Here is a 12,686-nt window from a genome sequence, read left to right as displayed (position 1 = left end):
GGAAAGGATAAATAGATATTACAGACGTGTAATATCGCCGCAGAAGGGGATGAGTGAAAGAACCAATAAATTAGCGACTGTACGGTTCTACAGCAACCCTGTAGCACTCTTTCCCTCCTCCTAATCCCAATCCCAGAGTTTTCCTGTTCTGTTTCCCCTCAGCAACATTAGAAATCATTCCATTACTGTTTTATTAGAATAGAACTCTGTGTTGAGAGAGAGAATGTTCACGATTGTTAAACATTCCATCTGTACAAATCCCTTCCAAAACATTTTCAGATAACTTATCTGAGTCAATAAGCTACGACACGACATCGCTTTCTGCTTGTGTCTTATAGCTCTTATTTGGGAGCAATTCACACTCCTAATATTGGTCTAATGCTTCCTCTTCGTATTTAACTAATGAGAGGCTGTAAGACATCCTGCGATGAATATTTAGTTAGTTCATTTCCCCAAAAAACAAATGGCAATCATTATTGGTGTTCAAACAGTGCTATTGTAGAGAACTATCGGATGTGAGTGGGGGTTAGTCAGAGTGAGTCAGAGTAGTGAACTATTAGATGTGAGGGGGGGTAGTCAGAGTGAGTCAAAGTAGTGAACTATTAGATGTGAGTGGGGGTAGTCAGAGTGAGTCAGAGTAGTGAACTATTAGATGTGAGGGGGGGTAGTCAGAGTGAGTCAGAGTAGTGAACTATTAGATGTGAGTGGGGGTAGTCAGAGTGAGTCAGAGTAGTGAACTATTAGATGTGAGTGGGGGTTAGTCAGAGTGAGTCAGAGTAGTGAACTATTAGATGTGAGTAGGGGTTAGTCAGAGTAGTGAACTATTAGATGTGAGGGGGGTAGTCAGAGTGAGTCAGAGTAGTGAACTATTAGATGTGAGTGGGGGTAGTCAGAGTGAGTCAGAGTAGTGAACTATTAGATGTGAGTGGGGGTTAGTCAGAGTTAGTCAGAGTAGTGAACTATCAGATGTGAGTGGGGGTTAGTCAGAGTGAGTCAGAGTAGTGAACTATCAGATGTGAGGGGGGGGTTAGTCAGAGTGATTCAGAATAGTGAACTATTAGATGTGAGTGGGGGTTAGTCAGAGTAGTGAACTATTAGATGTGAGGGGGGTTAGTCAGAGTAGTGAACTATCAGATGTGAGGGGGGTTAGTCAGAGTGAGTCAGAGTAGTGAACTATCAGATGTGAGGGGGGTTAGTCAGAGTGAGTCAGAGTAGTGAACTATCAGATATGAGGGGGGTTAGTCAGAGGGAGTCAGAGTAGTGAACTATTAGTTGTGAGTGGGGGTTAGTCAGAGTAGTGAACTATTAGATGTGAGTGGGGGTTAGTCAGAGTAGTGAACTATTAGATGTGAGTGGGGGTGAGTCAGAGTAGTGAACTATTAGATGTGAGTGGGGGTAGTCAGAGTGAGTCAGAGTAGTGAACTATTAGATGTGAGTGAGGGTTAGTCAGAGTGAGTCAGAGTAGTGAACTATTAGATGTGAGTGGGGGTGAGTCAGAGTGAGTCAGAGTAGTGAACTATCAGATGTGAGTGGGGGTTAGTCAGAGTAGTGAACTATTAGATGTGAGTGGGGGTTAGTCAGAGTAGTGAACTATTAGATGTGAGTGGGGGTTAGTCAGAGTGATTCGGAGTAGTGAACTATCAGATGTGAGGGGGGGTTAGTCAGAGTAGTGAACTATTAGATGTGAGTGGGGGTGAGTCAGAGTAGTGAACTATCAGATGTGAGTGGGGGTTAGTCAGAGTGAGTCAGAGTAGTGAACTATCAGATGTGAGGGGGGGTTAGTCAGAGTAGTGAACTATTAGATGTGAGTGGGGGTGAGTCAGAGTAGTGAACTATCAGATGTGAGTGGGGGTTAGTCAGAGTGATTCAGAGTAGTGAACTATCAGATGTGAGTGGGGGTAGTCAGAGTGAGTCAGAGTAGTGAACTATTAGATGTGAGTGGGGGTTAGTCAGAGTTAGTCAGAGTAGTGAACTATCAGATGTGAGTGGGGGTTAGTCAGAGTGAGTCAGAGTAGTGAACTATCAGATGTGAGGGGGGGGTTAGTCAGAGTGATTCAGAATAGTGAACTATTAGATGTGAGGGGGGTTAGTCAGAGTAGTGAACTATCAGATGTGAGGGGGGTTAGTCAGAGTGAGTCAGAGTAGTGAACTATCAGATGTGAGGGGGGTTAGTCAGAGTGAGTCAGAGTAGTGAACTATCAGATATGAGGGGGGTTAGTCAGAGGGAGTCAGAGTAGTGAACTATTAGTTGTGAGTGGGGGTTAGTCAGAGTAGTGAACTATTAGATGTGAGTGGGGGTTAGTCAGAGTAGTGAACTATTAGATGTGAGTGGGGGTGAGTCAGAGTAGTGAACTATTAGATGTGAGTGGGGGTAGTCAGAGTGAGTCAGAGTAGTGAACTATTAGATGTGAGTGGGGGTTAGTCAGAGTAGTGAACTATTAGATGTGAGTGGGGGTAGTCAGAGTGAGTCAGAGTAGTGAACTATTAGATGTGAGTGAGGGTTAGTCAGAGTGAGTCAGAGTAGTGAACTATTAGATGTGAGTGGGGGTGAGTCAGAGTGAGTCAGAGTAGTGAACTATCAGATGTGAGTGGGGGTGAGTCAGAGTAGTGAACTATTAGATGTGAGTGGGGGTTAGTCAGAGTAGTGAACTATTAGATGTGAGTGGGGGTTAGTCAGAGTGATTCGGAGTAGTGAACTATCAGATGTGAGGGGGGGTTAGTCAGAGTAGTGAACTATTAGATGTGAGTGGGGGTGAGTCAGAGTAGTGAACTATCAGATGTGAGTGGGGGTTAGTCAGAGTGAGTCAGAGTAGTGAACTATCAGATGTGAGGGGGGGTTAGTCAGAGTAGTGAACTATTAGATGTGAGTGGGGGTGAGTCAGAGTAGTGAACTATCAGATGTGAGTGGGGGTTAGTCAGAGTGATTCAGAGTAGTGAACTATCAGATGTGAGTGGGGGTAGTCAGAGTGAGTCAGAGTAGTGAACTATTAGATGTGAGTGGGGGTTAGTCAGAGTTAGTCAGAGTAGTGAACTATCAGATGTGAGTGGGGGTTAGTCAGAGTGAGTCAGAGTAGTGAACTATCAGATGTGAGGGGGGGGTTAGTCAGAGTGATTCAGAATAGTGAACTATTAGATGTGAGGGGGGTTAGTCAGAGTAGTGAACTATCAGATGTGAGGGGGGTTAGTCAGAGTGAGTCAGAGTAGTGAACTATCAGATGTGAGGGGGGGGTTAGTCAGAGGGAGTCAGAGTAGTGAACTATTAGTTGTGAGTGGGGGTTAGTCAGAGTAGTGAACTATTAGATGTGAGTGGGGGTTAGTCAGAGTAGTGAACTTTTAGATGTGAGTGGGGGTGAGTCAGAGTAGTGAACTATTAGATGTGAGTGGGGGTAGTCAGAGTGAGTCAGAGTAGTGAACTATTAGATGTGAGTGAGGGTTAGTCAGAGTGAGTCAGAGTAGTGAACTATTAGATGTGAGTGGGGGTGAGTCAGAGTGAGTCAGAGTAGTGAACTATCAGATGTGAGTGGGGGTTAGTCAGAGTGAGTCAGAGTAGTGAACTATCAGATGTGAGGGGGGGGTTAGTCAGAGTGATTCAGAATAGTGAACTATTAGATGTGAGGGGGGTTAGTCAGAGTAGTGAACTATCAGATGTGAGGGGGGTTAGTCAGAGTGAGTCAGAGTAGTGAACTATCAGATGTGAGGGGGGTTAGTCAGAGTGAGTCAGAGTAGTGAACTATCAGATGTGAGGGGGGTTAGTCAGAGGGAGTCAGAGTAGTGAACTATTAGTTGTGAGTGGGGGTTAGTCAGAGTAGTGAACTATTAGATGTGAGTGGGGGTTAGTCAGAGTAGTGAACTATTAGATGTGAGTGGGGGTGAGTCAGAGTAGTGAACTATTAGATGTGAGTGGGGGTAGTCAGAGTGAGTCAGAGTAGTGAACTATTAGATGTGAGTGAGGGTTAGTCAGAGTGAGTCAGAGTAGTGAACTATTAGATGTGAGTGGGGGTGAGTCAGAGTGAGTCAGAGTAGTGAACTATCAGATGTGAGTGGGGGTTAGTCAGAGTGAGTCAGAGTAGTGAACTATTAGATGTGAGGGGGGGTTAGTCAGAGTAGTGAACTATTAGATGTGAGTGGGGGTTAGTCAGAGTGATTCAGAGTAGTGAACTATCAGATGTGAGGGGGGGTTAGTCAGAGTAGTGAACTATTAGATGTGAGTGGGGGTGAGTCAGAGTAGTGAACTATCAGATGTGAGTGGGGGTTAGTCAGAGTGAGTCAGAGTAGTGAACTATCAGATGTGAGGGGGGGTTAGTCAGAGTAGTGAACTATTAGATGTGAGTGGGGGTGAGTCAGAGTAGTGAACTATCAGATGTGAGTGGGGGTTAGTCAGAGTGATTCAGAGTAGTGAACTATCAGATGTGAGTGGGGTTAGTCAGAGTGATTCAGAGTAGTGAACTATTAGATGTGAGGGGGGGGGTTAGTCAGAGTGATTCAGAGTAGTGAACTATTAGATGTGAGTGGGGGTTAGTCAGAGTAGTGAACTATCAGATGTGAGGGGGGTTAGTCAGAGTAGTGAACTATTAGATGTGAGGGGGGGTTAGTCAGAGTAGTGAACTATTAGAGGTGATGGGGGTTAGTCAGAGGGAGTCAGAGTAGTGAACTATTAGATGTGAGGGGGGGTTAGTCAGAGTAGTGAACTATTAGATGTGATGGGGGGTAGTCAGAGTGAGTCAGAGTAGTGAACTATCAGATGTGAGTGGGGGTAGTCAGAGTAGTGAACTATCAGATGTGAGGGGGGGCTAGTCAGAGTAGTGAACTATTAGATGTGAGGGGGGGTAGTCAGAGTGAGTCAGAGTAGTGAACTATTAGATGTGAGGGGGGGTTAGGGAAGGGAAGGGAAGGGAAGGGAAGGGAAGGGAAGGGAAGGGGCGATACCTAGTCAGTTGTACAAATGAATGCATTCAACCAAAATGTTTCTCCTGCATTTTAAACCAACCCCTCTGAATCAGTATGGGGAGCACATCACGTGAGATGGCCTGGCTGGCTGGCTACTACTGCCTGGCTGGCTGGCTGCTACTGCCTGGCTGGCTGGCTGCTACTGCCTGGCTGGCTGACTGCTACTGCCTGGCTGGCTGGCTGGCTGACTGATACTGCCTGGCTGGCTGGCTGCTACTGCCTGGCTGGCTGGCTGCTACTGCCTGGCTGACTGCTACTGCCTGGCTGGCTGACTGGCTGCTACTGCCTGGCTGGCTGACTGCTACTGCCTGGCTGGCTGACTGCTACTGCCTGGCTGGCTGGCTGACTGCTACTGCCTGGCTGGCTGGCTGCTACTGCCTGGCTGGCAGACTGCTACTGCCTGGCTGGCTGACTGCTACTGCCCGGCTGACTGACTGCTACTTCATGGCTGGCTGGCTGACTGCTACTGCCTGGCTGGCTGGCTGGCTGGCTGCTACTGCCTGGCTGGCTGACTGCTACTGCCTGGCTGGCTGACTGACTGCTACTGCCTGGCTGGCTGACTGACTGCTACTGCCTGGCTGGCTGGCTGCTACTGCCTGGCTGGCTGACTGCTACTGCCTGGCTGGCTGGCTGACTGCTACTGCCTGGCTGCCTGGCTGGCTGGCTGACTGCTACTGCCTGGCTGGCTGGCTGCCTGGCTGGCTGACTGCTACTGCCTGGCTGGCTGACTGCTACTGCCTGGCTGGCTGGCTGACTGCTACTGTCTGGCTGGCTGGCTGCTACTGCCTGGCTGGCTGACTGCTACTGCCTGGCTGGCTGACTGCTAATGCCTGGCTGGCTGGCTGCTACTGCCTGGCTGGCTGACCGCTACTGCCTGGCTGGCTGGCTGCTACTGTCTGGCTGACTGCTACTGCCTGGCTGGCTGACTGCTACTGCCTGGCTGATTGCTACTGCCTGGCTGGCTGACTGCTACTGCCTGGCTGGCTGACTGCTGCTGCCTGGCTGACTGCTACTGCCTGGCTGATTGCTCCTGCCTGGCTGATTGCTACTGCCTGGCTGACTGCTACTGCCTGGCTGGCTGACTGCTGCTGCCTGGCTGACTGCTACTGCCTGGCTGATTGCTACTGCCTGGCTGATTGCTACTGCCTGGCTGACTGCTACTGCCTGGCTGGCTGACTGCTACTGCCTGGCTGACTGCTAATGCCTGGCTGACTGCTACTGCCTGACTGGCTGACTGCTACTGCCTGGCTGGCTGACTGCTACTGCCTAGCTGGTTGACTGCTACTGCCTGGCTGGCTGACTGCTACTGGCTGACTGACTGCTACTGCCTGGCTGACTGACTGCTACTGCCTGGCTGACTGACTGCTATTGCCTGGCTGACTGACTGCTACTGCCTGGCTGACTGCTACTGCCTGGCTGGCTGACTGTTACTGTCTGGCTGCCTGGCTGCTACTGCCTGGCTGGCTGACTGACTGCTACTGCCTGGCTGGCTGACTGACTGCTACTGCCTGGCTGACTGACTGCTATTGCCTGGCTGACTGACTGCTACTGCTTGGCTGACTGACTGCTACTGCCTGGCTGACTGACTGCTACTGCCTGAGCAGAGATCAGATTATTACTTTAAGGAATATTCTTTCATAGTAACTTCCTGTTTTTCTATTGATATCTACCCAATGTGGAATATTTCCAATGTTTTGGCTTTTTAATTATTTTATATTACATTTCATTATCAAAAACGAAATCCAAAATATGATTATTTTTAACGAATCGAACCAAAACCGAACCGACTTCAAAAAGACCGAATCGCTCAGCACTACCCCCTATTCCCTACATAGTACCAGAGCCCTATTCCCTACATAGTACCAGAGCCCCTATTCCCTACATAGTACCAGAGCCCTATTCCCTACATAGTACCAGAGCCCTATTCCCTATGTAGTACCAGAGCCCTATTCCCTACATAGTACCAGAGCCCCTATTCCCTACATAGTACCAGAGCCCTATTCCCTATGTAGTGCACTACTATAGACCAGAGTCCTATTCCCTCCATAGTACCAGAGCCCTATTCCCTACATAGTACCAGAGCCCTATTCCCTACATAGTACCAGAGCCCTATTCCCTACATAGTACCAGAGCCCTATTCCCTATGTAGTACCAGAGCCCTATTCCCTACATAGTACCAGAGCCCTATTCCCTACATAGTACCAGAGCCCTATTCCCTACATAGTACCAGAGCCCTATTCCCTACATAGTACCAGAGCCCTATTCCCTACATAGTACCAGAGCCCTATTCACTACATAGTACCAGAGCCCTATTCCCTACATAGTACCAGAGCCCTATTCCCTACATAGTACCAGAGCCCTATTCCCTACATAGTACCAGAGCCCTATTCCCTACATAGTACCAGAGCCCTATTCCCTACATAGTACCAGAGCCCTATTCCCTACATAGTACCAGAGCCCTATTCCCTACATAGTACCAGAGCCCTATTCACTACATAGTACCAGAGCCCTATTCCCTACATAGTACCAGAGCCCTATTCCCTACATAGTACCAGAGCCCTATTCCCTACATAGTACCAGAGCCCTATTCCCTACATAGTACCAGAGCCCCTATTCCCTACATAGTACCAGAGCCCTATTCCCTATGTAGTGCACTACTATAGACCAGAGTCCTATTCCCTACATAGTACCAGAGCCCTATTCCCTACATAGTACCAGAGCCCTATTCCCTACATAGTACCAGAGCCCTATTCCCTACATAGTACCAGAGCCCTATTCCCTACATAGTACCAGAGCCCTATTCCCTACATAGTACCAGAGCCCTATTCCCTACATAGTACCAGAGCCCTATTCCCTATGTAGTGCACTACTATAGACCAGAGTCCTATTCCCTACATAGTACCAGAGCCCTATTCCCTACATAGTACCAGAGCCCCTATTCCCTACATAGTACCAGAGCCCTATTCCCTATGTAGTGCACTATTATAGACCAGAGCCCTATTCCCTATGTAGTGCACTACTATAGACCAGAGCCCTATTCCCTATATAGTGCACTACTTTAGACCAGAGCCCTATTCCCTATATAGTGCACTACTTTAGACCAGAGCCCTATTCCCTGTATAGTGCACTACTTTAGACCAGAGACCCTATTCCCTACATAGTACACTACTTTAGACCAGAGCCCCTATTCCCTACATAGTACACTACTTTAGACCAGAGCCCTATTCCCTGTATAGTGCACTACTTTAGACCAGAGCCCCTATTCCCTACATAGTACACTACTTTAGACCAGAGCCCTATTCCCTATATAGTGCACTACTTTAGACCAGAGCCCCTATTCCCTACATAGTACACTACTTTAGACCAGAGCCCTATTCCCTATATAGTGCACTACTTTAGACCAGAGCCCCTATTCCCTACATAGTACACTACTTTAGACCAGAGCCCTATTCCCTGTATAGTGCACTACTTTAGACCAGAGCCCCTATTCCCTATTTAGTGCACTACCTTTGCTCTGGTCAACAGTAGTGAACTATATAAGGAATTTGAGACCTAGTGTCTCAGGAAATGGTCTTTTCCACTCAGCAGGGAAAACTCTAGAATTACAGGGGGATATTATGACATCCTGCATTGTGAGAGGTTACCACGGTTACGTCCCAAATGGCACGCTTGTTCCCTAGTGCACTACTTTTTTTTGACCAGGGTTCCATAGGGGCTCTGGTCAAAAAAGTAGTGCACTATGTAGGGAATATAAAAGGGAATGGGGAAGGGGATTTGGGATGCAGGCCATGACTTTTTACCCTGGAGTCTCAACATAAACGTAACTCTCTGATTGACGGGCAATATCTCGTTTTTTATGTTACTGCGTGATATAGGATTACCATACGGTGAATAATAATTTAGATCTGGTGAACGTTTGACCCTAGTCTTCCCTAATCGGAAAGCCTGGTGTAGTCTATGGACATACACAGATAAAATGTCAGGTTATTGTCATGAATCTTATTTTCAAGGCAGATATGCAGAGTTGTAACTAGTTGGCACAGATACAAATTTCAATCAAAATCAGAATTTTTTAACCTTAACCTTAACCACAACCACACTGCTAACCTTAGATGAAGACAACAACAACAACAAAAAATACATTTTGTTTTCATACATTTTTATGATGTAGCCAAATTTTGACTTTGCAGCTGGACTATCTAGCGTAAATCGCTCAGTTCTGCCTTCAGGGCAAGATACGTGACAGTAAACTTCAACCTGTAAAAAAAGGGATGGAGACGCGGTGTAAAGCAGTGACGCCTCCACAACATGTTAAAACCAATCAAATGCGTTGCTGGGCGGAACTTTTAGATGACTAAACTGAACTCCAGGATTTACGATGTAGTTGAGCGGCGACTCGTGCTGAAAAGAGCTCCGACGTCACAGACTGATTCCAGCACCCAAAGTCTAGCAGAACAGAACAATGCTGTGTGTAGTATTATGTAACGCCGGCGCTCAAGTCCGTCCACGATAGTCGCAGCTCAACTTGTAAATCATTGAGTTTAATCATGTAGGCGGAGCTTAAAACGCAGCACCAATGTAACACCATCAAACATGTCAAACCAAACGAATTCTTTGCTTGGGCGGAGCGCCTGGGGGGAGGGTTCTAGTTTGACCCTAAAGTGTACAAACCCAGAGAAGATGCCATGCCATATTATCATAGAACATTGAAAATATATCTCATACATGCTTATATATTAGGTATTATGTACATATCTCTTTCTACTGATAAATTATATATTTAAACATTTCACTGTAAGATTCTACACCTGTTGTATTCGGCTCATGTGACAAATTACATTTGATTTGATTTATACTATTTACAGTATATTCGGGAAAGTGTTCAGACCCCCTTGACTTTTCCCCATTTTGTTACGTTAGTCTTATTAAAAAATTTATTAGATTGTTTTTTTCCCTCATCAATCACACAATACCCCATAATGACATCACAATATCCCATAATGACATCACAATACCCCATAATGACGAAGCAAAAACAGTTTTTTTATTTAAGTTTGCAAATGTTTTAAAAATGAAAAACTTAAATATCATATGTACATAAGTATTCAGACCATTTACACAGTACTTTGTCCTGTATTTGGAGAGTTTCTCCCATTCCTCTCAGCAGATCCTCTCAAGCTCTGTCAGGTTGGATGGGGAGCGTTACTGCACAGCTATTTTCAGATCTCTCCAGAGTTCAATTGGATTCAAGTCCGGGCTCTGGCTGAGCCAGTCAAGGACATTCAGAGACTTGTCCCGAAGCCACTCCTGCGTTGCCTTGGCTGTGTGCTTAGGGTCATTGTCCTGTTGGAAGGTGAACCTTATCCCCATTCTGAGGTCCTGAGCACTCTGGAGCAGGTTTTCATCAAGGATTTCTCTGTACTTTGCTCTGTTCATCTTCGCCTCCATCCTGACTAGTCTCCCAGTCCCTGCCACTGAAAAACATTCCCACAACATGATGCTGCCACCACCATGCTTCACTGTAGGGATGGTGCCAGGTTTCTTCCAGACGTGACGCTTGGCATTCAGGCCATAGAGTTCAATCTTGGTGTCATCAGACCAGAGAATCTTGTTTCTCATGGTCTGAGTCTTTAAGTGCCTTTTGGCAAACTCCAAGTGGGCTGTCATGTGCCTTTTACTCTCTACCATAAAGGCCTGATTGGTGGAGTGCTGCAGAGATGGTTGTCCTTCTGGAAGGTACTCCCGTCTCCACAGAGGAACTCTAGAGCTCAGTCTGAGTGACCTTCGGGTTCTTGGTCACCTCCCTGACCAAGGCCCTTCTCCCCTGATTGCTCAGTTTGGCCGAGTGTCCAGCTCTAGGAAGAGTCTTGGTCGTTCCAAACTTCTTCCGATTAAGAATGTTGGAGGCCACTGTGTTCTTGGGGACCTTCAATGCTGGAGAAATGTTTTGGTACCCTTCCCCAGATCTGTGCCTCGACACAATCCTGTCTCGGAGCTCTACGGACAATTCCTTCGACCTCATGGCTTGGTTTTTGCTCTGACATGCGCTGTCAACTGTGGGACCTTATATAGACAGGTGAGTGCCTTTCTAAATCATGTCCAATCAACTGAATCTCCCACAGGTGGACTCCAATCAAGTTGTAGAAACATCTCAAGGATGATCAATGGAAACGGGATGCCCCTGACCCCAATTTCGATTCTCATAGCAAGTGGTCTGAATACTTATGTATTCACTACACCGTCTGTGTGGGTGGACCATTTCAGTTTGTCTGTGATGTCCTTAGGAACTTAAAACTTTCCACCTTTTACACTGCTGTCCCTTCGATGTGGATAGGGGGGTGCTCCCTCTGCTGTTTCCTGAAGTCCACGATCATCTCCTTTGTTTTGTTGACGTTGAGAGAGAGTTTGTTGTCCTGACACCACACTCCGAGAGCCCTCACCTCCTCCCTGTAGGCCGTCTCGTCATTGTTGGTAATCAAGCCCACTAGGAGGCTGAAGACATTTGGCTTTGTCAGACAAAACCCTGACAAACTTTTACAGATGCACAATCGAGAGCCTCCTGTCGGGCTGTATCACTGCCTGGTACGGCAACTGCACCGCCCACAACCACAGGGCTCTCCAGAGGGTGGTGGGGTCTGCACAACGCATCACCGAGGGCCAACTACCTGCCCGCCATGACACCTGCACCACCCGATGTCACAGGAAGGCCAAAAAGATCATCAAGGACAACAACCACCCGAGCCACTGCCTGTTCACCCCGCTATCATCCAGAAGGCGAGGTCAGTACAGGTGCATCAAAGCTGGGACAGAGAGACTGAAGAACAGCTTCTATCTCAAGGCCATCAGACTGCTGAACAGCCATCACTAACTCAGAGAGGCTGCTGCCTGCATTGAGACCCAATCACTGGCCACTTTAATAAATGGATCACTAGTCACTTTATACAATGCCACTTTAAATAATGCCGCTTTAAATAATGTTTACATATCTTACATTACTCATCTCACATGTATATACTGTATTTTATACCATCTATTGCACCTTGCCTATGCTGTTCGGCCATCGCTCATCCATATACTTATATGTACATATTCTCATTCACCCCTTTAGATTTGTGTGTATTAGGTAAATGTTGTGGAATTATTAGATTACTTTTTAGATATTACTGCACTGTTGGAACTAGAAGCACAAGCATTTCACTACACTCGCATTAACATCTGTTAACCATGTGTACGTGACCAATAAAATGTGATTTGATTTGAAAAAAGTATTTCTGTTTAAAAAAAATATTAATTTGCAAAAATGTCTTGAAAGCTGTTTCACTTTGTCATTATGAGGTATTGTGTGTTGGAAAACGTTTTATTTAATACATTTTTGAATAAGGCTGTACTTTACTGAACACTTTACAAATGCACTGTTTCTGTGTCAGTTAGCAGGTCTCTGTCAGTTTGTGGTTGTGATGTTTCTGTGTCAGTTAGCAGGTCTCTGTCAGTCTGTGGTTGTGATGTTTCTGTGTCAGTTAGCAGGTCTCTGTCAGTCTGTGGTTGTGATGTTTCTGTGTCAGTTAGCAGGTCTCTGTCAGTCTGTGGTTGTGATGTTTCTCTGTCAGTTAGCAGGTCTCTGTCAGTCTGTGGTTGTGATGTTTCTCTGTCAATTAGCAGGTCTCTGTCAGTCTGTGGTTGTGATGTATCTGTGTCAGTTAGCAGGTCTCTGTCAGTCTGTGGTTGTGATGTTTCTCTGT

General features: G+C 46.6%; 1 protein-coding gene across 1 annotated transcript in view; it reads left to right on the top strand.

Moving 5' to 3' along the window:
- The window catches only part of crocc2 (ciliary rootlet coiled-coil, rootletin family member 2), a 167,917-nt gene that overhangs the window by 73,634 nt on the left and 81,597 nt on the right, over positions 1-12,686 (top strand). The gene's annotated exons all lie outside the window — the stretch shown is intronic.

This window comes from Salvelinus alpinus, chromosome 15 (assembly GCF_045679555.1).
Source record: "Salvelinus alpinus chromosome 15, SLU_Salpinus.1, whole genome shotgun sequence".
NCBI classification, from domain to species: Eukaryota; Metazoa; Chordata; class Actinopteri; order Salmoniformes; family Salmonidae; genus Salvelinus; species Salvelinus alpinus.
Note: the sequence above shows the minus strand (reverse complement) of the source record. Positions and strands in the feature narration are given on the sequence as shown.